Genomic DNA, 18,045 nt, shown 5'->3' with positions numbered 1-18,045 from the left:
GCTTTGTAAGTGCGCATCCATGAAACTGCCAAAATATTTTCCTCGTTGAGATCTATATTTTCCATAATGTGGAATCGATATGGGCAATCACTATTGTCAATGTGAATTGAGACATTGGCCAATCCCACACTAACCATTGTTCCTCTGCTCGCGCCTCGTAGCTCTATCTTGATTCGTTTGATCATGGAGGTCGATGTTTTGAGGTATGTAGAATACAACATGGCATTAGTGCATGCTCCAATATCTACAAGTGCTCTCTCTGTTGTTCAATTGGGGAGTTGGACATTGATGCATACATCCATACCCCCAAACCAACTATGCTCGATTTGGATTGCTTCAGTAGGAGGAGAAGCTGCTTCTACTTGCCGCAGCAAAGCGGAATTTTGCCATATTTTGTGCTTTTAAATCCACAACCTGGCTTCCTCTTTTTCTTTTTCTTTAATTTCTTAAGCTTTTTGCTTCCCTTTCTTTGCTTTGTGGATCTTTTCCAACATCTCTACGGTGAGAAGTTGATGGTATTTCTTCTTGGAAATAGAGTTATATGGAAATGCACATAGCTTAGAGACGACGAAGGAGGCAAGGCACATAAAAGAGATTAGTAGTACTTAGTGGTAAGTTAAATGATTAGATAGCCCTAGAGTGATTGGAGTATACACAATTCATAGGGGGGAAAACCTCCTTGTGAGGAAAAAATAGCCCCGACGTTCCTAAGTGTGTTCACACACATAACTACCATATACGTATATGGTAACAAATCCCCCCTGAGAGTGATGTGGTGAACAAGAGTTGGCACATTGTCGTGGATAATGTGTTCGCGAGGTGAGCTGGGTCAGCACCGGACTGCTCGCTCTAGGAAATAAGAGAGACAAGATGCACAACACAAAGCAAAAGACACCGACAACACCGTAAATGCTTAGAGTTGACAACTTGAATGCTTTAAGCTGCTAATAGTTAGCCAAAGTGGAATTCAAATACAAATGTTTGTTGTTAACAACATTGATAGAGTTAAGAGAGTTTAATGCTCTCAAATTAGACCAAGTCTGCAATTTTTCCACTTATGCCTACCATTAGAGCCACTTGAAGCTAATTATGAAGGAAGCATCTGGCAAAAATTCCATGCCTGATGCCCATTGTATCTCCACAGAGGTTATGCTCTCTCCTTCTTACTTACTACTCCCTTTTCTTGCTGCTTAACCTTAGACTCCTATCCCTTGCTTTTTGATTACGATATCTTAGCTTGCTTCCCCTTGTTGCTTCACGGTCTTGAGAGAGAGAGAGAGAGAGAGAGAACTCTCAAGCTTATTCTTCTCCGCCTTCCTTGCTTCACCAAGGTCGAGAGCCAGAGAGAGATCGAGTGAGAGACCAACCTTGTTTGCCTCATGTGCCGACAAAGAGAGAGATAACTTCTCCCACTTCTTTTTCTCCGCCCTCCTCACTTCACCAAGGTCATGATCCAGAGAGAAATATCAAGTGAGAGCGCAAGACAGAGAGAGAGCCGCTTCCTTGCCAAGCCAAGCTCTAACTCTTTTCCCAAAGACTTCCCTTTTCTTCGTGTCGCCTTGCCAATCTTCGACTCTCCTTCGCCAAGAAGATCTCCCTTCGTAAAGCCTTCATCTTCCTCCTTGCCGAGCTCTCGTCACCTTCACCACTACTTCCTTTGTTCCTTACCTTATCTCCCTTACCTTCTTCTATTTCTCCCCTTATGATTACCCTTTTATAAGCCTTTATCAAGGACAGAGCCCTTGTTGCTAAGGTGTGTGAACAAAAAACTGATGATGTGGTAGGCTCGAAATTTCGTCAACACAGAACTGCACAAGATTGCCACCAAAATTGAGGGACAAGGGCTACCGAGTGTTTCCTTCTTTTGATGCGAGCTCATCCAAGCTTCACATCTTCCACCACCACTCATTCTCCCCCTCCCTGTGCATCTTGCCTCTGCTCATGCTGTCCGGCATCTTGTTTTTTCATAAATTATGCTCCCTTTTCCCATTCATGATTCTCTTTTTGACTCTATGGGTGGCCATTGAGCCTATCCCCCTTGGGAGATCATTGATATTGGCTTAATTGGGTGGCCTAGCCACTTTGTAAGGGCACCACATTTTGAACACATATCGGGAAAATTAACCAAGGCACCAAAATCCCTTAGCAGTTTTGTAAAATCGTCAAGAGCTCCTGTCGAGCAATCTCATCATGAGTTTTGTTGCCCGTTTCAATTTCTCAAATAGTGCTGCTTTCCTTCATGATGCAGGTACAAGTGATTGCATTTTAGGAATGACTTCCCCTTTGAATTTGGTTAAAGACACCAGCATGGCCTTGAACGGCGAGCAACTGATTGGTACAAAATCATCTACTAACACACAGTCAACAAATGGCACACACTTTATCTTGTTTTATCTTTCCAACTCGGATTACAATTGATGCACAATCACTTCCTGCTAACCCCATGTACTGAGTACTACCCTCTCGAATCATGTGGAGCTCCGAATAACACCAAATGGCACACCAATTGAGGTGACCGACATGGCACAGAACTGGCCCCTAGTGAGTGTTTAACAGCCAATATCTTGGCAACTAGAACTCCGATCTCACTGATTTGAAAAGACTAGCACAATCCACAAAGTGAGCACTTCAAGCCCATGAATTCACTTCTTCCCTGATCCCACATCTACAGTTGTTCAATCTGGTACAGGTGTGCAATTACCTGAAACTTCAAACTGCCACAACTTTTTCATCGTAGCTCCAATCAAGACGAGCGGTAAAGAGAGGTCGGTAGAGCACTTCAAGTACTGTAGTTCTAGATCATAATCTACCATTTGTGATCACCTCAAGCATACTCTTTTTTAGCATCATCAAGGCATCTATTGGCCCTTTCAATCCACATCTCGCATACATTAACCATAAAACTTGGCCTGTTAACAAGCCCTAATCACTGCTAAATGAATGTGTACGCTTCAGAGAATCTTACCTTGCATTTCTTTGCTTTTTTCCCATCATGGAAGCAGAGCAGCACGACATCCACCCCTCTAAACCTGCACATCCTCCGGCATGTGCCAATCGTCTTTCTTTTTAATTTGCATCATCATCCCTTGACTGCTGATCTAAGATTTGATCCTTAAAACTAAAATCACCTTCTTGTTTCTTGAACAGTTTGATCCTTTTCCCCTCAATAGGCACTCTAAGCTCAGTGCCCTTGATCTCACATAGTTTATATGCTGCATTGTCATAAACATGAAGTACAACATACGAACCAAAGCACCACTTGACCATCTTCAGTATAGCAGAGTATTGGTTTTCCAAGCTACAATCATAAACAAGTACACAATCTCCATCTTTGATAGCATATGGCCATAGTCTATGCTTCTCATCAAATGCTGCTTTATTCTTCAACCTTGCCTCCTTGAGCTTTTCTTTGGCTTGCTCAATATCTTATTGACGCCTCTCAAGTGGGCGAATATGTAAAGTGAGCTTTTCTTTGGCCTGCTCAATATCTTCTTGACGCCTCTCAAGTGGCCGAATATGTAAAGCAAGAAAATCTTCTATAGATATATCTATTTCCCATGGAATTATAGTCCAAGACATAGCTACCTCCTTTGTAGGCATAATGGGTTTTTGTCCATGCATCAATTCAAACGGCACATAACCTATAATTGAACTATGTGTAGTGTGATCAGCCCATAAAGCAAAAGGTAGTAGCTTACACCAATCATCGGTATGTTCTTGGCATGCTTTTCGTAAAGCCTTAACAATAGGCGGATGCCCTCTTTCACTTTTCCCACTACCCTCTAGATTGTATGCGGAATTAAGAGCCAAATTGATGCCCAAAAGAGAAAATAACTAATGAGATTCATCTGCATCCACCTCTCCTTTGTCAGTAGCAGCAGCAATTTTACCAACAAAGACAAACCTGAAAATTACATCTTCAAGCAAAAATTTGCATACAGCACTTGTAGCTTTGTACACAAAGCTCTTCCTTTAACTTCATTAGTGTGATCTTCTCTAGCAAGAACAATATACCTCATGTGCCAAACACCCACTAGCATTGTGATCAAATCCACTACCCACTTGTAATGCATAACTAGCGGATAAGTAGGATGTAATCTGTTTTGATGTCATACATTAGAATGTTGATGACATACTAAGCATGTCTTCACAAATTGAGCAACATCTTGGTACATTCCCTTTCACCAGTAGCGGTCCGTAATTTGACAAAAGTTGCCCATACCCCTCCATGTCAGGCCCATAAGCTTTCATGAAACTCTTTAATCACCTGCTGTTGAGTTGCTTTATCACAAACAACCCATTGCGGTACCCCTCTTGAACGCTTTGGTTGCTTCCACAGATGACCATCCTTTGAAAAGTAGCCATAAGACTTCTTTCTAATCCTCTTGTACTCTTGATCACTCCATCCCTCTTGCGTGGTAGGAGTGCTTAGGTAATTTCCGATCAAAAGCCATTCTCCATCATACATCTCTTTAGAAAAGACTTCAAAAACATGAGCATGAGTACCACAGCTTGCATGTAAATGAGAAGAGGTGTAGAACTTTAAGCCCACATCATCACTAGTGGTAAGCATCTCCTCTTCATCTTCATTTCTAGCCCTTGACAACATATCTGCTACTAGAGGGTTATCTCTTCCTGCAAAGTGACAAAACTTTGGGTTAAGAGACTTGATAAAGGCTATCCATCGCAATACTGCAATGTCCAGAGTAGTACAGTTTGCAATCATCCCTATTAATGGTAAACAAGCTGTCTCTACTACAACTAAAGCACCTATAAAATACTCATACCTCAACATAGTAGCAACACCCCAAAGTTCTCTCTTAACTTGTGGGTAACCTCTTTGAAGGGTAACCTCTTTGAAGGGTAACCTCTTTGAATAGCATTAAGCACTTTTTCTCCGAATTGGACTACATACTTGTGCCCATCCTCGTCATTTTGACCTATAGCCCATCCAATACCTGTCGGGCTAGTGTTAACTATTAAGATCATTGGCCTTCCATACTTACAGTCAACCTTTCTCAAGGTAGGAGCCTCAAGAAGCATTGTTTTCAATTTTTTGATGGCCATTGTATGAGCTTCTTCCCATACAAACCTTTTACCCTTCCTTAGCAATTGATAAAGCGCCTCTGCAACATGAGCAAAGTGTGGCAACCAAATACAATAAAATACACATGCACCCAAAAATTTCCAAACCTCTGTGACCGATGTGCATGTTTCTTTCATCTTCTGTATAGATTCAACTTTAGCCGGACTTGGTCGTCTTTCATCTGGGCCACACATATACCCAACAGTTAAAACCTTTTTAGCACCACAAATTTATTTTGGCCCTGAAATTGTCAAGATAACTTCTTCAAGCCTAAATAAAATGGCATCACAGTCTCAGCAATATGCTGGGCAACAAACTATCGGCACCCCCTCTGGTCTTTTACCTCATCTTCGAACCCTTATTCACATCCCTTGATTGGCAAATCATTGATGAAAGGCATAGTAATATGAGGAATAAAATCCCTTAGCACCTTATTCATACCATTCATCATATGAGCTATAGAGTTAGTAGCACCGTGTGGTAGAGTGCACATCCTTACTAAACCAAGAGGTGTATGCTTTGTAGTAAGATCCCTGCTCTCCAAAGCAAGTTAAAACTAATCAAATCCTGAGTACAGATCACACATAGAGTAGATGGATCTCCCTGTAAAGGCTTCAACAAACTCATTCACTATTGGATATGTACCCAGATTGTGGATTGCTACCTTATTTGACTGGTTGCATATCCTAAACGAACCTTAGGGTACCATTCTTCTTTGGAACTTTAAACCCTTGGGGATTCACTATTAGTAATGGGGGGATGTCACCTGCGTGCATCAAAATTAGAGAAACCCCCTATATACGGTATCTTACTTGCTAGCCTACCCCCCTACATACGGACAAGATACGGACGTTCTCGCAATGAGCCAACCCCCCTCATACGGATTTCGTACAGAATGTAATGACCAACTATTTTATGTATACTAGTAACATAACAATTTTAGAAGCACATTCTTTTGCAAAAATACATGTTGAACTGCAAATGAATAGAAGTGTACATTGTAGTGTGTTTTCATTTGCAATAGATGTTAACAGAAAAAACCATGAAAAGCAAAAAATATAATGAATACAAAATTAAAATAAACCAATTGTTTCAATGTAATTTATCAAAAAACAAATAGCATTTGCCTTGTAAACTGATACAAATCTCAATCTCAAAACATATGATACTAGCCACCTACTTAGTAGGCTTCTCACATGGGATTTAAGGCACACATATAAAATGGATTGTTCTCTAAATAAAAAATAATGCATACTCTTAAACAACCATAAAAACTTCACTCATCAAATCAAAACACATTACAAAAAAGCCCATTAAAAGATTAATCTTTTGAACAAAAACAATTATATGTGATATGAATGCACATCTATGCTTAAGCAAAATGCAACTTTAATTTTGAGTTTGCACATAAAATATAAATCCTAAAAATTTTGCCAAAGTCTCCTTTGTACAGAGACCTCTTTCTATAAAAAAATCAATACACCCTTTTCTGGGGCTCCCACATGGGATTTTCATCACATAATTTCTTTTTCCAAAAAAATTGTCTACCTCATCTTGGGCTCCCACGTGAGATTTAAGGATTTTCTTACACATTAAAATCAAACACATTCTCAATAGAGTCAAAGTAATCTAACTTCAGAGTGGTGGTATGACCTGCATAATAAAGACATTGCGTATGTGTGATACATAGACCCAAGGTATGCTAGACGTGTCTTGGCAAGAAACTATAGCTCAAGATAACACACCCGGTCAAGCCATATGACTATGTGGGAAATTGAAACTATAAAATTTGTAGCTACATAGAAAGAAAGATTATGGATAGCTAGAAGAACTGAAGTGTCCTATATTAACCTAATGTGACCCATCACTTTGAAAGGTATAAGAACTGAAGGTAAAAATCTATAGCTCAAGATGGCACACCCGGTCAAGCCATATGACATGTGACAAATTGAGACTATATTTGTAATTATATACAAATAAAGACACTATGTATGTGTGAAACACAGACCCAAGGTATGCTAGCTGAAGTGTCTTGGCAAGAAACTATAGCTCAAGATAACACACCCTGACAAGCCATATGACCATGTGGGAAATTGAGACTATAAAATTTGTAACTATATAGAAAAGAAATCTTTATGGATAGCTAGAAGAACTAAAGGTAAAAATTGATAGTCAATACTCACAAATCCAAGTTTAAAATGAATAATCCCTATTTGCAAGTATATTCCAAGTGTTGTGATAATCAATACTCACATATCCGAGTTTAAAGCCAATATTCCCTGTTTGCAAGTCCTCCTCCATATTAGCTAAACAAGAGCTCGACTCAGATTGTACAGAATCTTTTAGACTCTTTAAGTCGTTTTTGAGCACAAGTTGGCCTCAGCAAGTTGGACACATTACTCTGACCTTACAGCATAGTCATCCTCAAGTATGGTATCCGACATATAGAAGGTCTTGGGGATCTAAATCATACTATATTCCAAAGTCTGATAACCGTATGCATCCCCCATATGGTTGCCATAAGGAAAAGTGTAGTGATTGTCTCATCTAAGGGCTATGGAGTGCCTGAGAAACCAGGAAAATGTAGCAAGTATCGTACATGGGAAAACAAGGTAGGAGATAGGACAGAGAGAGCATACTTGAGAGCCTAGCATGACAGCGTCCTTTTCCAGAAACAGTGTAAGATGACTAATTAGCTTGAAGCTTCCCGTCAGCCATCGTCCAGTAGGAACACAGAGTTGGGCACCCCCCTTATCCTCAAAAGAGTTGAGGTAAAAGATGGCATTTGTAAGCGTATGAGTATTAATGGTAACTCCATCACCAACTGCATCGAATTCGGTGATGGTGATGCTATGACGCCTTGCATTTCCGCCCAGCTCACTAATGCACACATCAGTAGTTATGTCACTACGAGTTCTCAGAAAGCTTGTTGTGACCTCGGATATGTGCAGGCGGGCAAAGGAACTAGTGGTGCCCCAAAGAGAAGTAAAATCTAGGCAAGGGATACCCCACCAACACCCTACAGTGCATCATTTCAAAGCTTGAGTCTCATGAGGCAATGCCTCTAGGTAAAAGACATCCAGAGAATTAAATGAAAATTCTCTGGCATATCTTCAGACATCAAACCAGCACAGGTGACATGCATCATTCCCGAAGGTTTGTATAACTAATTGCAATTATGTAGATGGTATAACACCAGAGTCTATGTTAAATTGTATGATAGATGACATGACCTTCACAAATAGGAGTCAACATAAGCTTGCCTTAGAGCCTCTTAATATTTTAGACTGAATGTTTTAACAATCATTGCTTAATGTTTTAACAATCATTGCTTGACACCTCCACTAGCAGTCTGTTATTTGTCTTTGGTTGCATAACAATAGAAACTTCATCTTGAGCTGGACAGTTGTATGTTCAACCAGATATAGGAGCTTCATGAAGTCAAGGGTGGGGCAAATCATTGGCCCAAAACAGCAGTATTTGCAACTCAAAGATTCATTAAAAGGTGTACACTATAAACCACTATTTGGTTGTTTGGAAGGTGCGCCTCCTTTTCAGAGTAAGAAAACCATCGTAAAAACTTTTCAAGTTTATCCATCTCAATTTTGAATCTAATTGATTAATTTTATACACCCTAACAAGTTCAAAATGAAGCACAACTACGCACCACAGTACATCATTGCAAAACTAACAAGTGAAAGACATTTCTCTAGGAACACAAACATTCAAGAAGACTAATGTATTTAAGGCCCATTTAAGGTAGCTTTGGTTTAAGGAGATTACAAAGAATGTACATGTACAGAGTAAACTGAGGCCAAAAGAATTCACCTGCAGATATGAGACTGTTTACTGAACCTTGCTCAGAAGATGTATCTACAAGAATATCCTCCATGGCTCGAACCATGATTCCACGGTCGGTAGCATCTTCCTCCCCAAGCTTGCCAAGGGTGAAAGTTTTACCTATGCTTGTTTGACCATATGCCATGACAGTGCCATTATACCCCTCTAGAACACTCTGCAAAATACATAACAAAATATCTTGCAAAATAGGCCACTATCACAAGCCAAACCAACATCTACGCAAATATCTTTAGACACAAAGAACAAGCACCCAAAGACTCTATTTCCCTATCTATAACACTATCTATTGAATAAAAATGGGTTGAAAATGGAAGGGGGCAATGAAGGACCTCAACCACAGGCTTTGCCACTACATCATAGACTCGTTTCTGAGAAGCAGTTCCATTCAGAATCTCATCAAACCGGAATATCTCACAGTCCCAATTATTCTTCCTCAACTTCAGTCACTTCAGCTGTGACAAGTGCAAAAGACAGATTGATTAAGACAAGGCATTGGCACAATATAGAACCTGTCTTGAGCTAATTCCGATAAAGTTTCCCATGAAGCAACAACGTAGGGAATGAGAAGAAGACCTCTGGCATCAACTCCACATAATCAGCAAAATCAGTATCATTTTTTAGCTCCTCAGAGTTCCTAGGCCTAAGTCGAAGAACAACTCTTACTCTACCTGACACTGAACGTAGACTTGCATGAGTTTAAGATTTAAGAGATGGAAAGGAGGCCCCAAAAGGACATGAAAAAGATATCTTTGAAGAGGAATGTATTACATAAAAATGCAGATTGAACCTAATCAAATCTCATTACTGTACTTTCCTTCTTTATTTTGGCTCAATGATAATGCAACTTCTCTCATGCAGAATGCACATTTCGATGATAAAGTAAGTAACAACCTCCCTTGTCAGCTTTTTCATTCTGACTTGCTCGACCAGTTTATAATTTTTCAAAGAAACGCAGACATGCTGACTGTTGAAAAATTTGTTAATACCTTCACTTCAGGTTGGAGGCCCGTCGGAGGTCTGAGGGAGGGGAGAGATGCGGCTTGCAGGGCGCTACTGCCACTGAGAGGGCGCAGCAGTACCGCACGCAGACACCAAGCACGTGTGGGAGCTTGTAGAGAGCTCAGCCAGGGGGTGGGAGAGCCCTAGCACCTCGTCTGCGAAGGGTCTGCAACTCTCGTGGGAGAGAAGCACCTCGTCGCTCGTTGATGCCCAAATTCAATGAAGAGCAGACAATGCTCGTAAAAAAACCTAGGTTTACTGTAGTCCCACAATTTTCAAATTTACCACTAAATTTTATATTTGAAGGCGAGAAAACCCAAAGCCCTATCTGCAAGCAGCTCTCCCTCTCTCTCACACCATTTTCCTCTTGAATAAAAGGTCTCGAGTTCAACTCTCCTTGTCAAATAGATCTTTAAGATCTCTAGGGATAGTTTCCTACGGCGTTTAAATACTCTTCTTCTTCTTCTTCTTTTCTCTCTCTCTCTCTCTCTCTCTCTCTCTCTCTCTCTCTCTCTCTCTGATCAAGACTCGACAGTCAATGATATATTGAATATTTCCCTTATATTTAAGGCTTTGTCACACAAACAGAGTTTGGTGGATTGCATAAAGCAATGGGTAGGTCACGTACAAAGGGAATTTAAGGGCAATTCATGTGCATAAATCAGTAAAGAAGTAAATTGTGTGGAAGCAACAAATTCTATAGAAGGCATAGCAGGGATAGACTTAGAGGAGTGGGCTAATGCTTGCGTAAAGAAGAGAGCAAGGAGAGATTAAAGGAAATTCGGTTTTCCTCATGCTCTCTTGGCAAGAGGGCTCAAATTTTCTTACTTTCGCTCTCGACTAACGGATGGTAGCATAAGAGCGCTTTCACTCATCACAATTAAGCAAAAGTTAACTACATATTATCTTTGGCCGTAATTAAACATTGCATTCTAATTTGCTGTAAACATCTTCAAATTTTGTCAATTTACCTCTATTGTTTCAAATATGCAGGTTTGCCAAGTTTTTGGAAAAAAGTTTATTTTGAGCACTGCACGACACAATGCTAGGATTTTGCAAGCGAGGATTAATTGGGCTCTTCTTCTGCCAATTTTGTCCGCCGAGATGCAATTATCCATCGAGAAAAATGTGTCTCGACTTAATATCGTGCCGCTTTAAATTCAAAATTGTCGATTGACAGCAAGGAAAAAAGGAGAAATTCCGTCCCAAAATAGAGAAAAATAGTGTAACAACCTGAAAAATAAATGTAATTTTCTACAATTTCCTCTTGGCAAATTCAAGAAAAGGAATTCTGTAGGTTTGGATAAATGTTTTTTCCCGAACACTGATGCAATCGCTTGCCAAGAGCGTCACACACAAGGCCGCAATCCCGAAAAATCCCCATGGCGCCTATGAACCGACTTTAATGATTGACATTTTGTTGATGATTACACTTATGTGTTATCTTTGTGGACATAATCGCTTGTTTTGTGAGGTAATATGTGACAAATTACATCCTAACCACTAAAAAATGCATCTCAATTGTCAAAAAGGAATAAAAATTAGAAAAGCTTGATCAATCCGATCAAAATAGATACATGGGTACTTTGGGAATTTTAAAAATTTGAAGGCTATTTTGGGAATTTTGACAAATTAGAGGGGTTTGAGCTTGGAGCTTGGCTACAAGCTTGGCAGAGAGAGAGAGAGAGAGAGAGAGAGAGAGAGAGAGAGAGAGAGAGAGAGACAGAGAGAGAGGCTTAGTAATGTATTTAAGGTGGCTCAGGTAGTTGAATGTAGCCCCAATGTAACCACCCTCCCCCCCCCCCCCCCCCCCCCCCCTTATGTGTACGGTATGAGTATGAAATAATGAGGGGATACCCCTATTGTATACGCTTATGTACAAAATCTAAAAACCCCCCTATTGTACACTCACGTGGTACCGTACGGAAAAAAAAAGTGAATCCCCTGGGCTTTAAACCACCAATTAGAGTATGGTGTGCATGATGGTTCCAAAATTACCATCCTTATCTTCTCATTTAACAAATCAATGAGCTTTGGCAAGTGAGCTTTGGGTACCGCAATAGGGCATAAAACTCCATGGCATATGAGGGACAATAAATATAACCACAGGAGAAAAAACCTTTGGATCTGCACATCCAATCTCACCTGGATTAAAATCAAAGGCTTTCCATGATTCCCAAGCATCTCTCAAAAGCACTTGATCTCCTTTTCAATAATGAAATCCTCCTCTCCATTTTTGAGCTGCTTCAATGTCTCTTCAGTAAACTTATTGCCAATGTGTTTTGGATCTCTCAATATAGGTTGGCAAGAAGCTTTCTCCATTACTCCATCACTTCCTTTTGAGAGATGTGTATCCACCAGTCTCACCTTCTTAGCAACATATTTATATTTGTCTCTAGGTGGACTTCAACTACTTCACCCAAATCCCCCCTTAGATGTGTAAGTGCTTCATATAAATCCAATTCTTCAAAATGTCCATTGAATGCACTTTTACAATGTCAATTCCACTTTGTAACCTGTATTGCATGATCTCTTCTAGCTTTGACATCGTATCCACATAAGAGACCTCTTCAAAGATCCCTAAATCACATCATTTGGTTCAAGCACATCACGTCTCTGCAATTCACTTTGAATACCTGACACATATTGCTTTTCCCATTTAAGTAGCTCATTAAAATTCTTGTATGACACCAAACCCTTAGATTTTAGTCCCGAAAACCCCAAAGAGAAAGTCTCTCTTTGCGAGAGCTTTCCAACCTCCATACCACCATAGTCCCGCTTTATAGTGGCACCCCAAGAAAATCTTGTGAAAACCTGTGTTCTTTGAACTCTTTGGTGTCTTTGGCAATGGATGATCACGTAGGCTATCTTTGTTTTTGGCATGTTCCACACACAAAATCAAAAACTACAGAGCCCTTTTATTATCCCTTCTTCATATCCTTGCATAGGTTGAGTCATCATCTAACACCTTTGTTCCATGTGCACAGCCGTAATGTAGGGTTGTCCCAGTATGAGTGGATAGGACAAATGCTCCTGTATTGAAAAGTTTTTTGCATCACAAAAATTCATAGTAGATACCTTAACATTTGCACATGCACCATAAACACCCCCTGGAAGCATATTGGCAGCTCAAATCCACCAACCATGATCAACATCAATAGGCCATTTTCCTTTCATGTGCAAGTTCTTTGCCATGAGATTGATTTCTGACCCATGATCCACAAGTGCTAAAGCTAGCTTTTTAGTGTCCCCAAGATTCACAATGGTCTATGTCGTTGCTCTGGCCCAATGATTCCTAGAAGAGTGACTCCTTGGGACAACTTCCTCATCTCCATCATCATTAAAATGAACATGCATTACCTCAAATATGATTGGATTTGAAACCACCACAACCTTTCACTTTTCATCTTCAAATGCCTCTTCATAAGCATCCAAAATTGACTCAATATGATGGATCATTTGTCTTTTAACCGCATCAGGTTCTTGCTCACTTGGTATTTGACATTTCCTCTTGATAATGTCAATAATCTCCTCATGAAACTCTCACTTGGCAATTCCCAAGATGTCACCCAGCATGAGCTCCCTTTGCTATTGAAAATATAGTCTTCAAAAACCTTCTTTAGATTTGTAGCCAACTCAATGTCTGATTTGAGCTTATAGGTAGGTCCCTTGGGCTTATCCTGATTTTTATCTTTTGATGCCTCTTCCATTACCACTTTTGGAGTAGATTAGGGAACAAGCCCTTCATCTTGCTTACTACTAGATCTTGTTTCTCTTTTTGATGTTCCTGCAATATCTTCATCTCTTTTGCGCTTCTCTTCTACTATGGCTTCATTAAATTGAGACCTGGAAATAAATGCATATACTAAAAGTGAATCTATCATATCTGCCCATCTTGTAGTTTCCCTAATGCAATTCCCAATCTGACATAATTTTCCATGAGTCACCTTGCCTACTTCTGCAGTCTTCAAAGCAAAGGGCCACAAATCACCTTTAGTTTTTTCACCTTCATCATATGCATTATTGTATACATGTAGCCCATATGTAGCTGCTTTTACCATAGCAACATTATGATGTATCTCCTCCACTAACTTCTTCATACCACCCCTCCCAAAATTCAAGCGGAGCGGCTCACCTATTTCTTTGAGATGGATCTTCTTGTCTTTCCGAAACACCACATTTTTCTTGTAAGCTTCATCAAAATCTTCACATTCTTTGCATTCATGATCTTTACTATAACATCACATGCAGTGGTCATCCCATACCGTGCATGGAGGTCGTTGCCTAGGCTCTGAAGTGCAAGCCTTGGTGCCTACCCCTTCAGGCGTAATTGCCTTCAAATTTAGATTTAACTCTTGTATACCTTTGATCAGCTCGTCAAGAATAGGATCCTCTACTTTTTGTTTCCAGAGGCTGAGTTTTCCCTAATTTTTCATCCCTTGTCTCCATGGGATCAACCACAATCAGCTTATCCACCCTCATATGCCGCTTTACAATCATGTTAACTACTTTTGAAACCAGCTTCCAATCAGATGTTAAACCCAAGTTACATGTTGAATCCTCAAGCAGCTGTACCAAGCTCTTTTGAAGCCGTGGATCAACATCTTGGACAAATAACTCTACCCGTTCTAGTTTCAATGACCGATGCTCTCCTGTAAATAGCTACTCAAATTTCTTTTCAAATTCTCATAGCGGCTCTCTTGCAGATAAATCCTTGTTTTTTTTTTGGATCCAACTTCATAAAAATCCACTTCATTACCCTTTAAGAATGTTCAAGGAACAAGTCAACCATCGTAAGTTTTGATCTCGTTCAAAATATAGACCTACCACCGTGGTATGCGCTTGACTCAAGTAGGCATCTTGCCTCTTAGGATTAATACATAAAAGCAAGATTCCATCCTTGTTTTTGTGTTGATTGTATATACTCCTGAGCTAGATATGTGTTAAACCTATAGTCATAATTATGCTTAGTCAGATAGTAATACTGGTCAAATTTTTGCTCAGTCAGAATTATGTTGAGTCGGATGTTGCTGAGTCAGAGTTCTGCTTATTCGGATTTTTGTTAACTCGAATTTCTGCTGGGTCGGATATTGGTTAGCCAGATGTTGGTCAATCATATCTTGCTTAGTCAGATTCTGTTAGGCCAAAGGTTAAAGCTATAAACTGTAATTTTGTTGAGCAGTTTTATGAACAACTCTATACAAAAATCATTTTTACGAGTTCTTTCTCTCTCTCTCTCTCTCCTTGCTCTCTCTCAATCTTTACGTATGATGTTTTGAGAGTTGTCTCTGTGTTTTCACTGTTGAGGGTGTATGCCCTCAAGACTTTGGCAATCATGGTGTTTTAGTGATGAAGACTCACCATTTCCTGTACTACTGAGATGTTGTTCAGTGGCATGCGCACACATGTGTGACATTGAACACACACACACACAAATAGAAATCTTTGGTGGGATCTTGTTGAATCAGTTGCACCTGCATTATTTGATTCTTCCTACGCCCATTCTTTGCAACATTCATCTCCACTAGTTGGAAGCAAAGTTTCCTTCATTCTCTCTTGCAGATTCCCAATTTTTTGTTTTTGATTTTCATTTTTGCTCTCTAATTTCCCTTTATGTAGTGCTATCTTTGATCTTGTTCTCCATAGTTTTCTCTACATCACCTAGCCTAATCTAAAGATCAAGCTTTCAGCCAAGAAGCCCAACTTTGTACATACAGATTTTCATGAAGGAAAATAATTTGAAAGACATGGTGCAAGCAAAAAACATCAACCTTACTGCAGTCTCTGATCTCATTTGCTGGGAAAACCGAAATCTGAATTTGTATTTCAAGCACACTATAGTTGACATCAAGAAGGAAAATTACATCAACATGCAAACAAAAAGCATGGACATTAGATGGTGTATTTCTGAAGCGGCTTCGAGATGATGACTCTTGGCAAGGACAAAGTGATCCAAAGGGGGCATACCGACAAAGCACAGATCGGATGTACTACCTAGAGACACAGAGCCTGCAAGAAGCACAAACTTGGACAAGCTGATGAATACTCTTTTGGTAAACCAAAGCCACATGAAATCATTTGTTTTTTTTCCAACATGTTTTATCCTCAAATCTTTGTAATCCTATGCCATGTGATAAGAACACCATTTTAGATAATTTGGAAAAATCCCGTTTCCCAAATGCTAATTGGGATGTCAAGATTGTGTTCTTTAACTCTTTTAAGGCTCAATTTGTCGTTAGTCTAGATGTGATGTCAACATTCTACCTATTATTTTTATTTTCCTACTTAATAATCTATAATAAAACCACTAATGTAAGTTACAGCAAAAGGATTTGCAATCAATAAATGCTTTTAAAACTTTAATCAAGGCTTTTAGAGATGGCATCTTAAAAGAAGAGGTATCCAACAACACCCAATAAGATGGCTACTATATAGTTTTATTGCACCAATATCAAATGTTCTTATAACATCAATGACCTTAATTTGCTTGTATAGCAAAGTACTAAGTCTTTACTTTGCATCACTATCAAATACCAATTACACCATAACTAACATTTAGCAATTGGAAAAGCTTAACAATACTATAGAGTACCCTATGGCCCTAAGACCATAAGATGCCACATATGGCACTTATAGTGCCATTTGATATATTTTGTGTCCTATAATGTAACATGAGACACTTATAGAAATAAAATGTTTTAACTTTGCAACACTATCAAGTTTTAATTACATTTTAATATTGTATAATATAACCATAACTAATATTTAGCAATTAGAAAACCTAAATAGTAATATTAAAGTATCCTATGGTCCTAAGATTATAACATCCTACTTATGGCACTATATCACTTTTGTGACCGTAAGTTGTTATATGAGACACTTACATAAATATAACTTTATAGTTTTAAGTACAATTTTTTCTTTACATAGAAATACAATATAAGAACTTTCCATATAATTTTGTGGTCATGAGATTAAGATTCTATACAAATATGCTATATCTACTCCTTAATACATGTTTTAGGACTTTAATGGAAGATCTTAGAGTTGTTGTCTCTAGGAAAAGACATGTTTAAAAACACCATTTGTTGTGACTACCATAAAATTTTGTACATCGATTATGCCAAATCATATGAATTGTAGACACAAAGATTACCAACAGGGGCTGGTCTCATGTAAAACAAAGCACTAAGTACAAAGAGTATGGTGTCTTCAAGATAGAGGGTGTTAAACAAACACCTTTTTGTAGTACTCCACTCTTTTCATAAAATTGATGATCTTGATCTTATATCAAACAAAGTACTAAGTACAAAGAGTATGGTATCTCCAAGTTTGAGGGTGTTAAACAAACACCATTTTTGTAGCAATAACATTTATAAACAATAATTGGTAGTTTATATCACTCCCAAAAAAAACATTACTAAGAAAGAAACCATAGCAATATGCCATAAAATAGATTCATCTTCTTTTTACCTATGTACTAGCACATTAGGGATATGGGATCATCTTTGCATTACAAGGTAGCCTATGGCCCTAAGGCTATAGGGTGCTATTTATGATAACAAGGAACCCTATGGTCCTAAGGCCATAGGGTGGTCATGTTGCTTCACTACTACATATACAAGAGCGGAGGGATTTTTACCTTGGTTTTTATGGTGTATGAACCTTTTGATCCTAAGACCATAATTTGTTATATGCTCTTTTACAAGCTACTACTTACAAAGTGTGGCCTACAATTAGAACCTTTGACCATGAGGTCACTAGTCATAGATTTTTTAAAATATTTTAGAGGATGCATACAATTGCCACCCTATGTCCTTAGGGCCATAAGGTTGCATGTCTACAAAGAATGATATGATGTTACAAAAATGAAATTTGTCTTCAACAATGAGAAACCTCTGACCTTAAGATCATAGGATGCTTTGACAAGACCCCTAGCCTTAAGTGGTACAATGTCATATGTGTGACAATAAACCTCATAGCATCACATAGCTTAAAAGCATTACATAATATATCAATAACCACATAGCTTTAAAGTTTTACATCATACATAATTTGATCACAAAGCTAAAGGATGACCTTTGTAACCTCATGTCTAT

At 39.0% G+C, this 18,045-nt stretch overlaps 1 pseudogene; it reads right to left on the bottom strand.

The window, feature by feature from the left end:
• Positions 1–7,629: 7,629 nt before the first annotated feature.
• LOC147419689 (uncharacterized) lies at positions 7,630–9,639 on the bottom strand (annotated as a pseudogene).
• Positions 9,640–18,045: the final 8,406 nt, after the last annotated feature.

This window comes from Adiantum capillus-veneris, chromosome 29 (genome assembly GCF_014529385.1).
Source record: "Adiantum capillus-veneris isolate H3 chromosome 29, ASM1452938v2, whole genome shotgun sequence".
Lineage (NCBI taxonomy): Eukaryota > Viridiplantae > Streptophyta > Polypodiopsida > Polypodiales > Pteridaceae > Adiantum > Adiantum capillus-veneris.
Note: the sequence above shows the minus strand (reverse complement) of the source record. Positions and strands in the feature narration are given on the sequence as shown.